The sequence below is a fragment of the Rhamphochromis sp. 'chilingali' genome (assembly GCF_963969265.1).
Source record: "Rhamphochromis sp. 'chilingali' genome assembly, chromosome: 9".
NCBI lineage: Eukaryota > Metazoa > Chordata > Actinopteri > Cichliformes > Cichlidae > Rhamphochromis > Rhamphochromis sp. 'chilingali'.
Window position 1 is genome coordinate 32,414,646 of NC_137936.1, and position 12,463 is coordinate 32,427,108.

The window sequence follows — 12,463 nt, forward strand, 5'->3', positions numbered from 1 at the left end:
TATTAACTGACAGAGCCCAGATGATTAATTTTAATTAAATTTAATAGAGAAAGCTTAAGTAGCTATCAAATATACTGTCATTGGACTATTGAACCATATAAATGAAGGAAGACTGAGCATAAATATATTGAGAACAGCAGCTTTCACATTGCTTTTTCCCTGAGATACAGTGTGATACAGCATATTGTTGACATTACATGAGAACAATCAATTTGAATCTTCTAAATATGCAAACACATTGCCAAAAGTATCTATAATCTAAATCTTGTTTTTCTTTCTACATTCATTTGTAAGTATGGTGCTACGTCTTCTGCTACATAACAATGCAAATGCCCTCAATTTCAGTTATGGAGAACAGAACCATGCAGGTACAACAGCAGGTGAAATGTTGTTCTGTTTTGGTTTGACAGGTTTATGTTTTTAGATACAACGTTATTTTCTAAGACATGTTTTCCTCTTTTTGGATGGCTGACATTGAAAACAAAGACAAAGCCACAAATCAATGGCAAGTTTTGCAAACTGTTGATGAGTGCAGGCAAGAAAGATTACACGAGCATCTGTTCTGAACTACTGATTTTTGCTGGATGCTAAGGAAACTACATGAGCAAGAAAAAAAGCTCATGTAGTTTGAAACTTGGCCTTCAATTTGGATGGCTGCATCCAAATTGAAGACCAAGTTTCAAATAATGGGGAATGTCAGAGATAGGCCATAAACTGAGCATCCCAAGAAGACGACACTACAAGACTGTTCCCTTACCATGTCAGCACTTAGGAACTGTGGGCAGTGTTATACAGATTTACAGTGAAGGCTTGAAGGATGATATGGCTTACAGCTCTTTACCCAGAGATACTGGACATAGTGCACACAGCCAGTCTCTGATGTCAAGGGGATGGCAGGAGACCTGCCAGGCCACATATGTTTCTGAATACTATGCCAGCCACTTGGTTATGCTGTTCTATGTATGCCCTACCTGCTAGCATCTTGCACCCTGATGTTATGTGCTGGATTAGCTCAGTGGCATCTTTACACCTGGGGTCTTGCCTGGTGTGATGGACACCAGTATCAATGGATCTTGTGCTCAAAGCTTGTTCCTGTGCTGCCATGATTAGTGCCTCTGAGACATCTTTCAGTCCAGCTTTGTCCAGCCACTGGTAGGATTTGTGGATGTCCAGCCACTGGTAGGATTTGTGGATGTCCAGCCACTGGTAGGATTTGTGGATGTCAGCCACTTCCTCTATCTATCCTTCCATGATAGTTCCTCCTCTTGTTCCTCTTTTTTTGGTTTGCTGCTGCTTGAGGTATTCACTGAGCATGCGGTCAGTCGTGGCCTTCTTCCTGATGTACTCGTGGATGTTCGTTGTCTCACCCTGGAATGTGGTATTGACACTCACCAGTCCTCGGCTTCCTTCCTTCCGCTAAGCGTACAGCATCAGGGTGCTGGACTTGGGTGAAACCCTCCATGCATGGTCAGGAGCTTCCTTGTGTTGATGCCAGTGGCTTCTATTTCCTCCTTTGGCCAGGTTATTATCCCAGCAGGGTACCTAATCACAGGCAGGGTGTAGGTGTTGATAGCCTGGATCTTGTTCTTACCGTTCACTTCTCAGGACTTGCCTCACCCTCTGCAGGTACTTGGTGGTTGAAGCTTTCCTAGCGGCCTCTTCATGCTTCCCATTTGCCTGTGGGATCCCCTGGTACTTGTAGTTATCCTCTATGTCTGCAATGTTGCCTTCTGGTAGTTCAATCCCCTCAGTTCTGACTATCTTCCCTCTCTTCGTTATCATCTGACTACACTTCTCCAATTCAAATGTCAATGTCATTGCTGTATATATCCTGGTGGTCTGGCTCAGTGAATTGATGTCTCGTTCACTATTGGGATACAGCTTGATGTCATCCATGTAAAGGAGGTGGGTGATGATTGCTTCTTTCTGTAGTCAGTATCCGTAGCCAGTATACAAATAAATAAATGACCCATTTTTCACACACTGAAATCTAAGGCAATGCTTGACCATGAATATCTCAAAAAGCATTAAAGATAATAGCTTGAATCTTTACTGTGTTTTCTTACCATCAATGTGAATCTGTAATTTCGGACAAATGTATCAAAAATGTCTAAATATTGGTTATATCAGCACTACTGAAAGTCCCATATTTGAGGATACATAAATCAAAAACTTGAAATTGCAAAAGTCAACTTCTGAATGATATCTTGTTGAATTACACAATATTGTAAAATAAAGCAAGTAAAATACTTTTTAACATGAAATTCTTAGACACAAAAATGAAGAAAATGCAATTTTTCATTCAACTGTCACACTACAAACTACAACTACAAAACAAAAATATTAGTAGTCCTGATAGTACTCTGAACAATTTAGTTCAATATGTGAATGTTTTCTTTTATTTTCAAGATCTGCGTCATTCCATCTCCAATCATGAAACTTTTTTTGCAATGTGAAGTTGTTTTGTGTTTTTTTTTTTTTCAAATTTTATCTAATCAGTATTTAGACATTTTTCAATGTATTTGTTCCAAATTAAAGATTCTGATTCAGTCTGATGGTAAGACAGATCAGTAAATATTTCAGGCTTTTATCTTTTATAGTTTATATAGTTTACCAATATTATTTTTTTAGATTTTCATGTTTAAACATTGGCTCAGAGTTCACTGTGCAAAAAAATAATAATTGTGCTACAATTATAATTGTGTGGATGCCTTAATAGGCATCCACACTATTGAGATCCTGTTTCTCTTTCTTCTTTATTATTATTCCGGGTGTTTCCGTACACTTTTTGCCGTGGATCTACTTCCACAATTTTTGTGCTATTTTCACCGTTCAAACTCTAAACTGTTCTGCTCTTTCTGCTAATGCCGGCTATGACTTTTGGTGTTTATTACTATTATACTTTTTAAAAATTACACCTTTTTCCTTTAATTTGTCCCATTGAAATGAATGGGAAACTTCCACAATTCTGCTAAAACTTTCTTGTCTTTGAAACTTAACTACTGCCTCATACTTTCACCTAGAAACTTCATTCAAACTTTAAAATGTTCTCAAATGATTTGGCTATTCCTGTATGATTCAGCTTTTTCAGATCTTCTACCGTTTTAATCTTATCCCTCTTTGAGTTTTCAGTTGCAAAATTGTGATTTTTCAGAAAATACATGCGTTGCTATGGTTGCTATGCAATTAACTCAGAGGGGACAGTGAAACTGTTTGAATTTTCTCTTCATGTCCAAACAACTTCTTGCTACTCGCTCAATTTCCACTCAAGCCCCACAAATTATACACCAAAACGTAGGTATTTTTGCTGGCTTTCAGAAAATGTCACTATCATTGTTGTGGGACTCATAGATATTTTGCAAATCTCCTCAGAGTAACACAAAGTCAGAAAACTCTCCATATAAACTCAATGGAGAGTTTGTTCAAAATCACCGCTGGATTTCTCTAATGAGAGGCATTTTCAAATTGTCATATCTCCTTAACGAAGCGAAGTTAAGACATGAGGCTTGTCCCCGTATATGTTCAGACACTCCTGACGCTCACAATTCAAGAATTTCTTTCTCACCTATTACCGTTCTGAAATGAGTTGGACTTGTTTGAGGGTAGGAAATTTGTCCCTCGCTCAGATTTCATCAGATTTCAATCTCTGGAAATGAACCACTTTTTTCTCTCGTCATATCTTTTTGATGGATTTCCACAGAGCCCTGAAAATTTCCATGACTGTTCACCAAAGCCTGCTGTTTCTTACGGTGAAAGAATGATTTTGATGCTCCATATAGATTTAGAGTTACCAAAGGTTGTTTGAGCGCAAGTCAAGGCAGTTTTTGCTTCGCCTCTACTCAGTTACAGTGTATTACAAGTCATATATCTTTAAGAATTTATGTTTTATCTCTGAATTATGAAGACCTGAAGATTCCCCCATCTCTTCTGAATAAAACGATGCCTGAATGACCGTTCTAGCCTCTACGGTTAGGAAATTATGGCCATTTGTTTGAGGGGAATCCTGAATGTCAGAAATACACTGAAGAAAACTCACACCTCTCTCTGTGTCTGTGTGTGTAAGGGCTGACTACAGCAGGTGCAGCTAATTTAACTGACCTACATATACCAAGCCCAGACTCTCCACAGCTCCTGTTCCCTTTACTGTCTGTGTATGTGTGTCTGTGTATCAATATTTCTCCTATGTTTAGGTATTACTCCTCAATCATAGTATTTCTGCTAAAGCAAAGTACTTCTACTACATCTAAGTACTTTTGCCAAATCATAGTATTTCTGCTAAATCATAGTATTTCTGCCAATTCATAGTATTTTTGCAAAATCATGGTATTTGTGCAAAATCATGGTTTTGGGGCCAAATATTTCTGTTATTTTATAATATATGTGCTGAATATATTATATGTGCCAAATCATAGTATTTATCCCAAATTACAGTATTTATGCCAAATTACAGTATTTCTGCTAAAACGCAGAAATAGTACCTTTTAGCAGGAATTTCTACCAAAAGATAGTACTTCTGCTAAATCAGAGTATTTCTGCTAAACCAGAGTATTCCTGCCAAATCATAGTATTTGTACTGAAACATGGTACTTCTGCCCAATCATAGTATTTATACCCAATCATAGTATTTCTGCTAAATCATAGCATTTGTGCCAAATCATGGTATTTGTGCAAAAACATAGTATGTCTGCAAAACCATAGTATATCTCTTATGTTATAGTATTACTACTAAGGCATAGTATTTCTGCCAAATCATAGTATGTGTGCCAAATCGCAGTATTTATACCAAATCACAGTATTTGTGGTAAAACATAGTATTCCTGCCATATTGTGGTATTTGTGCAAGAACATTGAACTGTTATGTTATAGTATTACTACTAAGTCATAGTATTTCTGCATTGTTATAGTATTTGTACTAAAACGTAGTATCTCTGCCAAGTCATAGAATTACTGCAATTTCATAGTTTTTTTTAGGAAATCTGTTATGTTATAGTATTACTACTAAGTCATAGTATTTCTGCCAAATCACAGTATTTGTGCCAAAGCATCGTATTTGTATGGAGTCATAGTATTTCTTCTAAATCATAGTATTTCAATCAAATCTCAGTAGTTGTTGTTAAAACGCAGTATTATTGCCAAATCATAGTATTTGTACCCAATCATAGTATTTCTGCTAAATCATAGCATTTGTGCCAAATCATGGTATTTGTGCAAAATCATAGTATGTCTGCAAAACCATAGTATATCTTTTATGTCATAGTATTACTACTAAGGCATAGTATTTCTGCCAAATCATAGTATTTGTACTAAATCATAGTACTTGTGCCAAATCATAGTATTTGTTGAACATCATAGTATTGGAACCAAAACATAGTATTTGTCCCAAAGCATCGTATTTGTATGGAGTAATAGTATTTCTTCTAAATCATAGTATTTCAATCAAATCTCAGTAGTTGTGTTAAAATGCAGTATTATTGCCAAATCATAGTATTTGTACCCAATCATAGTATTTTTGCCAAATCGTGGTATTTGTGCCCAATTAATAATTCTGTTATGTTATAGTATTACTACTAAGTCGTAGAATATCTGTTATGTTATAGTGTATCTGCGGAATATAGTATGTGTGCCAAATCGTAGTATTTACACCAAATCACAGTATTTTTGCTAAAACATAGTATTTCTGCCATATTGTGGTATTTGTGCAAGAACATTGAACTGTTATGTTATAGTATTACTACTAAGTCATAGTATTTCTGCGTTGTTATAGTATTTGTGCTAAAACGTAGTATCTCTGCCAAGTCATAGAATTAATGCAATTTCATAGTTTTTTTTTAGGAAATCTGTTATGTTATAGTATTACTACTAAGTCATAGTATTTCTGCCAAATCATAGTATTTGTACTAAATCATAGTACTTGTGCCAAATCATAGTATTTGTTGCACATCATAGTATTAGAACCAAAACATAGTATTTGTCCCAAAGTATCGTATTTGTATGGAGTAATAGTATTTCTTCTAAATCATAGTATTTCAATTAAATCTCAGTAGTTGTGTTAAAATGCAGTATTATTGCCAAATCATAGTATTTGTACCCAATCATAGTATTTTTGCCAAATCGTGGTATTTGTGCCCAAATAATAATTCTGTTATGTCATAGTATTACTACTAAGTTGTAGCATATCTGTTATGTTATAGTGTATCTGCGGAATATAGTATGTGTGCCAAATCATAGTATTTATACCAAATCACAGTATTTGTGCTAAAACATAGTATTTCTGCCATATTGTGGTATTTGTGCAAGAACATTGAACTGTTATGTTATAGTATTACTACTAAGTCATAGTATTTCTGCGTTGTTATAGTATTTGTGCTAAAACGTAGTATCTCTGCCAAGTCATAGAATTACTGCAATTTAATAGTTTTTTTTAGGAAATCTGTTATGTTATAGTATTACTACTCAGTCATAGTATTTCTGCCAAATCATAGTATTCGTGTGAATTTGTATACTGTAATATCACTGTATTATGTAGTGGCTAAGTAGGGGCTGTTTACTAAGTGCATCAGTGTAAATAGGTCATCTCTTGTGTTGGAGTGCCCTCTTGTGGCGCCTTTTGGGTAGTGCCTTAGTAAACGGGAACCCTGTAAAAAGTGGCATCAGACTGATTTGTAGTGGAGGAATTTGTTACCAGTTTTCTTAATCTTTAATCTGTATGCATGTTGTAATGCATACCCTGTTCTTAATCATAGAAACCACACCATATCACCTCTCCACATCCTCCTACTGTATGCCATACCTCCCTGTACCATCCATCTGACCGCAATAAACTCCACCTGTGGTAATCTAATCCCTGGATGTCAGCCTCTCCTTCTGACCGAGGATAGTTATAGTATTTGAGCCAAATCATAGTATTTGTGCTAAAACATAGTATTTCTTCCAAATCATAGTATTTGTGCCAAAGTATAGTATTTCTTCCAAATCATAGTATAACTGCACAATAAAGGTTCTTGAGCCACATCAGTGTTTGTGCCAAATCTTAGTATTTCTTCTAAATCCTAGTAATTCTGCTCAATGATAGAATTTCTGCTATGCTTTAGTACTTTTTTCCTAGATTGTAGTACTTCTGCTAAGTCAAAGTATTTCATGTAAATCATAGTATTTCTACCAAGTCCCAATGTTTCTGCTAAATCATAAATAATGTTTTAGTACAAATTGTATGATTTGGTGGAACTTTCTGTGTTCCAGCACAAATGCTATGATTTGGCAGGAAAAAAATATTATTTAGTATAAATACTAAGTTTTAGCAGAAATGCTATGTTTAAACTTTAAAAAATTCTGCTATTTCTGCTGATGTGTGTTATGACTTTTGACCATTGAAATGAATGGAACACATTATCAATGTGGTCACTGATTTTGCATGATGGGCTGAGCTGTGCTTTACCTCAGTGAGATAAGCATCCGTTCTCAGACTGGGAGGCCTGGGTTCAAATCCAGCTTATGGCAACATTTCTTTCACTTAACAGTTAAACTTTTTTTAAACTCTTTTCAACACAAATTTCATTTTATTCACCCCTTTTCAGCAAAATTTTCAGTTTTTTTTAACCCCTTTTCAGCACAAATCCAAACTTTATCAGCTCTTTTTCAGCAAAAACCTCTTTTCAGCAGAATTCTGCTCATTCAACTCTTTTCAGCAAAATTTTCAGTTTTTTCTGCTGTTTTCAGAAAAAAACTCTTTTCAGCAGAATTCTGCTCATTCACCTCTTTTCAGCAGAAATTCTGCTGATGGAACTCTTTTCAGCAGAATTTTCACCCCTTTTTTTTTGCCCAAATTCTGCTAGCACAATTGTCAATCTCTCCACCTTTTCTTTGTGAGAAAGTGTTTGGCTCAGTGAGCTAAATAGCTGCCCTTTGATCAGGAGGGCCAGGTTCGAATCCTGCTCAGGGCATCTTTTTTTTTTTTTTTTTTTTGTTTCAACTTTTTCAGCTTTTTTCAGCAGATATCTTCAGCCGTTAAGGCATCCACACTGCATTTTCGCAGGAAATGCAAATTTTTCTAGTATAAGGATTGTTTTAATATTTTCACTTAATACGCTTGAGAAACTTGAAGTCTAGAACATCGCAAAATGCTGCATTTGAACAAAAGTGGTGTGAAAACCCCCACAAACAATCTAAAGAGCTTTGAAAGAAAAGGATCCGGACTTCTTTAATTTTCTTCAAGACACCTCACCTCTCATTCAAGAAGCTTCTTCAGCTCTAAGAGCAGATGGTGGAGACCCAGATTTTTTTAAGCCCTGTGGGAGTGTCCCCCAAGGGGGGCATGGATCCCCTATTGATCCTCCACCTAATCACACGAGCCAAGGTGTGAAAACGGGTGTGGGTCATAATCAACCAAGGCTTCGGGTGAACCCACTGTGAAACCTAGCCTCACCCTCATGGGATTTCCTGAGGTAAAATGGCCCAGCATGTGAGTGGGTCTGGGAAGGGATTTTAAAACAAAGACAATATAGATATGCTATTTTAAACCACCAATAACATTAGATGTGTTTTTTAAACACTGTTTACTGCAAAAACATTCAGTTTTGGATGTATAAAATAACATCAATTGGAGGTAACAGTGTAGTTCAACTATGTAGAATTGCATTGTTACTGTAAATACAGAAACAATGGAAATAATACAGTCTTAATTCGTGGGAATGATTGCTGTCCTGTGCTCAAGAAAAGTTGCTTTGGAAAGAGCAGTACTTTAATTCCTCAGAGGATTTCCCACCCTTTCAAAGGTGATTCATTAAAAAAGAAAAAGAAGAAATTTTAATGACAGCAGAACAGAAAAGCTGTCCTTATAGGTTAATACACTGCTCAATTAAAAGGAATCACCTTCATCGCAGGAATCCCACCCCCCCATTATGGAATGGGTAATGTATTAGAAATGAAAAGATCCTACATAATTTACTGCACTGAAAATGATCAATCTATGGGGGTCTGAAATCAAAGACACCCCAAAAATCCAGATCTGTAGAGGTCTGTGCATCCCTGAAAGGATACAGTATGACTTCCCAGACCATGACTGACACACTCTCAAACAGGTCATGCTGAATGATGTTACAGGCAGCATGTTCTCAACAGCTTCTCCACACCCTTTTATGTCTGTAAACAGTATGAGGTGGACCTGCCAGTTCTGGTATTCTATAGCAAATGCCAGTCGGGCTCCATGGTGCCAGACAGAGAGCACAGGGCCCACCAGAAGGCTCTCGGGGCAAAAGATGAGGAAATAAATCTGTCAGTGGCTTGCACCTTTCCTGTGCAGCAATGTATATAAAGAATATAGTTTGGTATATATTATTGTTTTTCCATGCATATTTGTTATCATTTGGCCCTTTTAGTTCAACCATCCCAGAAGAAAGCTCACCTATAGTCCTCTCAGAGCATTACTACCAAGTCATGTGGCTAATTAAGCCCATTCAAATACTGAAGAATAAATACTAGAGGGTATAAGGCTGTCAGCTGCAAGTATGAAGGATGTAGTGGTCACAGTTGTATTTCCCATTTTTTAAGCAAAGTATAAAGTAATGGGGGTGGCTGAAGACTTTAACACTAGTGTACACACTTGCTTTGTTGAGTATTTCTAAATGATCTGTAACAATGTGTGAAAGAGACAGAATAAAGGAACTGAAACAGGGAGAATGTAAAATGTAAAGTCTTGTAAAAGTGGTATGTGTGATCATAACAAGATTCATTTTTAGGTGTGTCATTCACAGTAAATGTCCTGAGGAAGCTTATGTATTTGTCAACAAGAAGTCCCAGTTATGGTCATCTCAGCACAAGGCTTGCAGGCAGCCTTGGCTTTCCGTCTTCCTATCTAGAGGTTGTGATTTATGCCAAAAACAAAAAAAGCAATCCCCTGTCTTGGCAGGCACTGTGTCTGACAACGTGGGAGCTTGTCGCAGAGTCATTGGCATTCCTGTAAGGATTTAATAGCTTGTAGACCAGGAAGGCAACACTCGAATATCAGCCAGGGAAGCAGCACCACTGAACAGGATCACAGGAGTACTGTGGTGAGTTCATCATTCATCTTATATACATCACCAGTCTTAGATGAAGGTGTTAAGTATTAAGACATGGCTCTAGTTTTTAACACTCAGTTCTGGGCCATATTAAATCTTAAAGATAACAGTAAATCCATGTGATAAACTGTGCAAAGTATTTGCCTATAAACACAACTGAGCTGACTTAATAAAAGTTCTTTGTTGTGCACATGAAAGTGGTTTAATTTTCCATCATTCACATTATTTAAGTACAGTGAAGTTGTTTTCTAATTACTCAGCTCCTATGTTTCATTAAATATGCATTTCAAAAGGTTTTTCAAAAATTTTGAAAATGCAACAATAATGCACATCAGTATACAAACGTAACTGCTTACGTGAGTTCAAATAAAATGAACTTTATGTGATTTCCAGATCTTGTATATAATTGTAGCCAGTTGGCAAAAAATCCTTACTACTCATAACTTTGCCCTATGTCCGTGCACGTAGAAAAAATATCACAGCCATACCTAAAACCAAGAACCATCCTTTTGAGAGCATGTTATTTTTTTAAAACTCCTAACTTTAATTTTTCTTCATGAATAGTTACTCTAATCTGCTCTATTAATTTTTCATCCATCAGCTTGTCAATTTATGGCCCCTAAAAGTTTTAAATGAAGATTTAAATAGATAAATGAGCTGCATAAAAATACAAAATAGTTTATGGTGAAATTCTGGAATAATTCAATTTAAGCAAACCTGGCACTCTAAGCTACTGGCATCAGCGTCATCTCCGTAGATAGCCACATGCTTTGTGAACATGCCCCTCACGGTGTCTCCCTTTTAATCATCTTTATGATGCTCTCAGTCTCTGAGTATACTATCCCGTACTGTATTTCATCTCCAGTCAGAGAAGCAGCTGATGGCATTAACATCGACAAGTTAACATCAGCAAAGGCGATATTATATCCTATAAAAACAACTCACGCACTGGTTGTGTAAGGAGTGTGTTAGAAGCCAAGTACACAAAAAAATAATTTCTAGAGTAAAAAAATAAAAAAAATCTAAATCTCAAAGGCTTTTCTGACCATAAAAAATAACTTTGTAGAACAACCACAATGGGAGCTGAAGTTATGGGCTTAATCTCATCCCATTTATCCTAAGAACACAAGAATACAACAATGTGCTTAGCAATAACCATTTTCTGTTATATTTACTGAATACTTTAAAATAGTTAAAGGCTTTTCACCATTTAGTTGCTGCTATAATCATAAGTAAATGCACCAAAAATTAAAAAGGACTGATTATGAAGGTTATCCGTTTGGTGCCCATAGATAGAAAATGTGGTAATCTATAGTGATTTAATTTGCTAGACTGAAAAAGTTTCACCTCAGTTTGACATTATCCTGTCAAGTGATTTACAAGCATATTAAGATGTGCAAGATGGGATGTTCACAGTTTTATGTGGCATGTGACCTATCATATGACAGTCCATCTTCCAACAGCCATGAAGCGCTGAAACCCTAGAATATCACATGTGTATACCGGGATGTGCTAGGTTTGTGCAAATACTATACATGAGAATGAAAGATGTCGCACGCATCTGAAATATAAAGTCAGTGTATCTAATTAATCAGCAACAATGTAGAGCTATACAGACTGAAAAATTATGATGATTAGTCAAGTTACTCAGGCATTCAGAAACAGTTTTTCTTGTTCACACATATGTGAAAGAGCTTTACACAGTTTGGTGGATTTTGACATAACAGCTGCAGACGTCTTACACCCTTCCCTGCTGTTAGATCAATGATTCAGAACATTAGCTCTGTACTGTGTACTGCATTGTGCACTGACACATCAAACAGGTTATTTCATTCAGACATAAAGTTCAACGCAGCCCACAGAACTTTTAACTGGTCCTGGGACACAGGAAATGGGTCGAACTAAAGTGCTCTGGAAACACTGAGTTTTGGGAAACAAATTTTCATCGACTGTGACTCACATCCACTCAAAGCAACTCATTTCATAACACTAGCAACAGGAATTTACAAATTCTGTAAAAATTCCCTCTCCACCAAACTAAAAACTACAGTATATGTAGGTGTGATGATGAAACTGCTAAAGTGTAAGAGGGAACATTTAACATTTGGGAACATTAGCATTTCTCTGTCAAATGATATTTTTTACAGTATATAAAATTAGAGATCCAAGCAATGTTTTCATGTTTAAACCTATAGTCATGTACAGTTTTTCTTTTCCTTTTTTCTCTTATTTTCTTTTCCCTGTCAGACTTTGTTTTGACTGACAGCTTTGACAATCTCAGCATACAATACTAAACAGTATATAATCCCAGATCTCTTCCTGTCATTATAAAATCTATCAAGCTGATGTTTCTCAACATATGGAAACAAAAAAAAAAGAAAAAAAAAAGAAAAAAAACCCATAAAAGT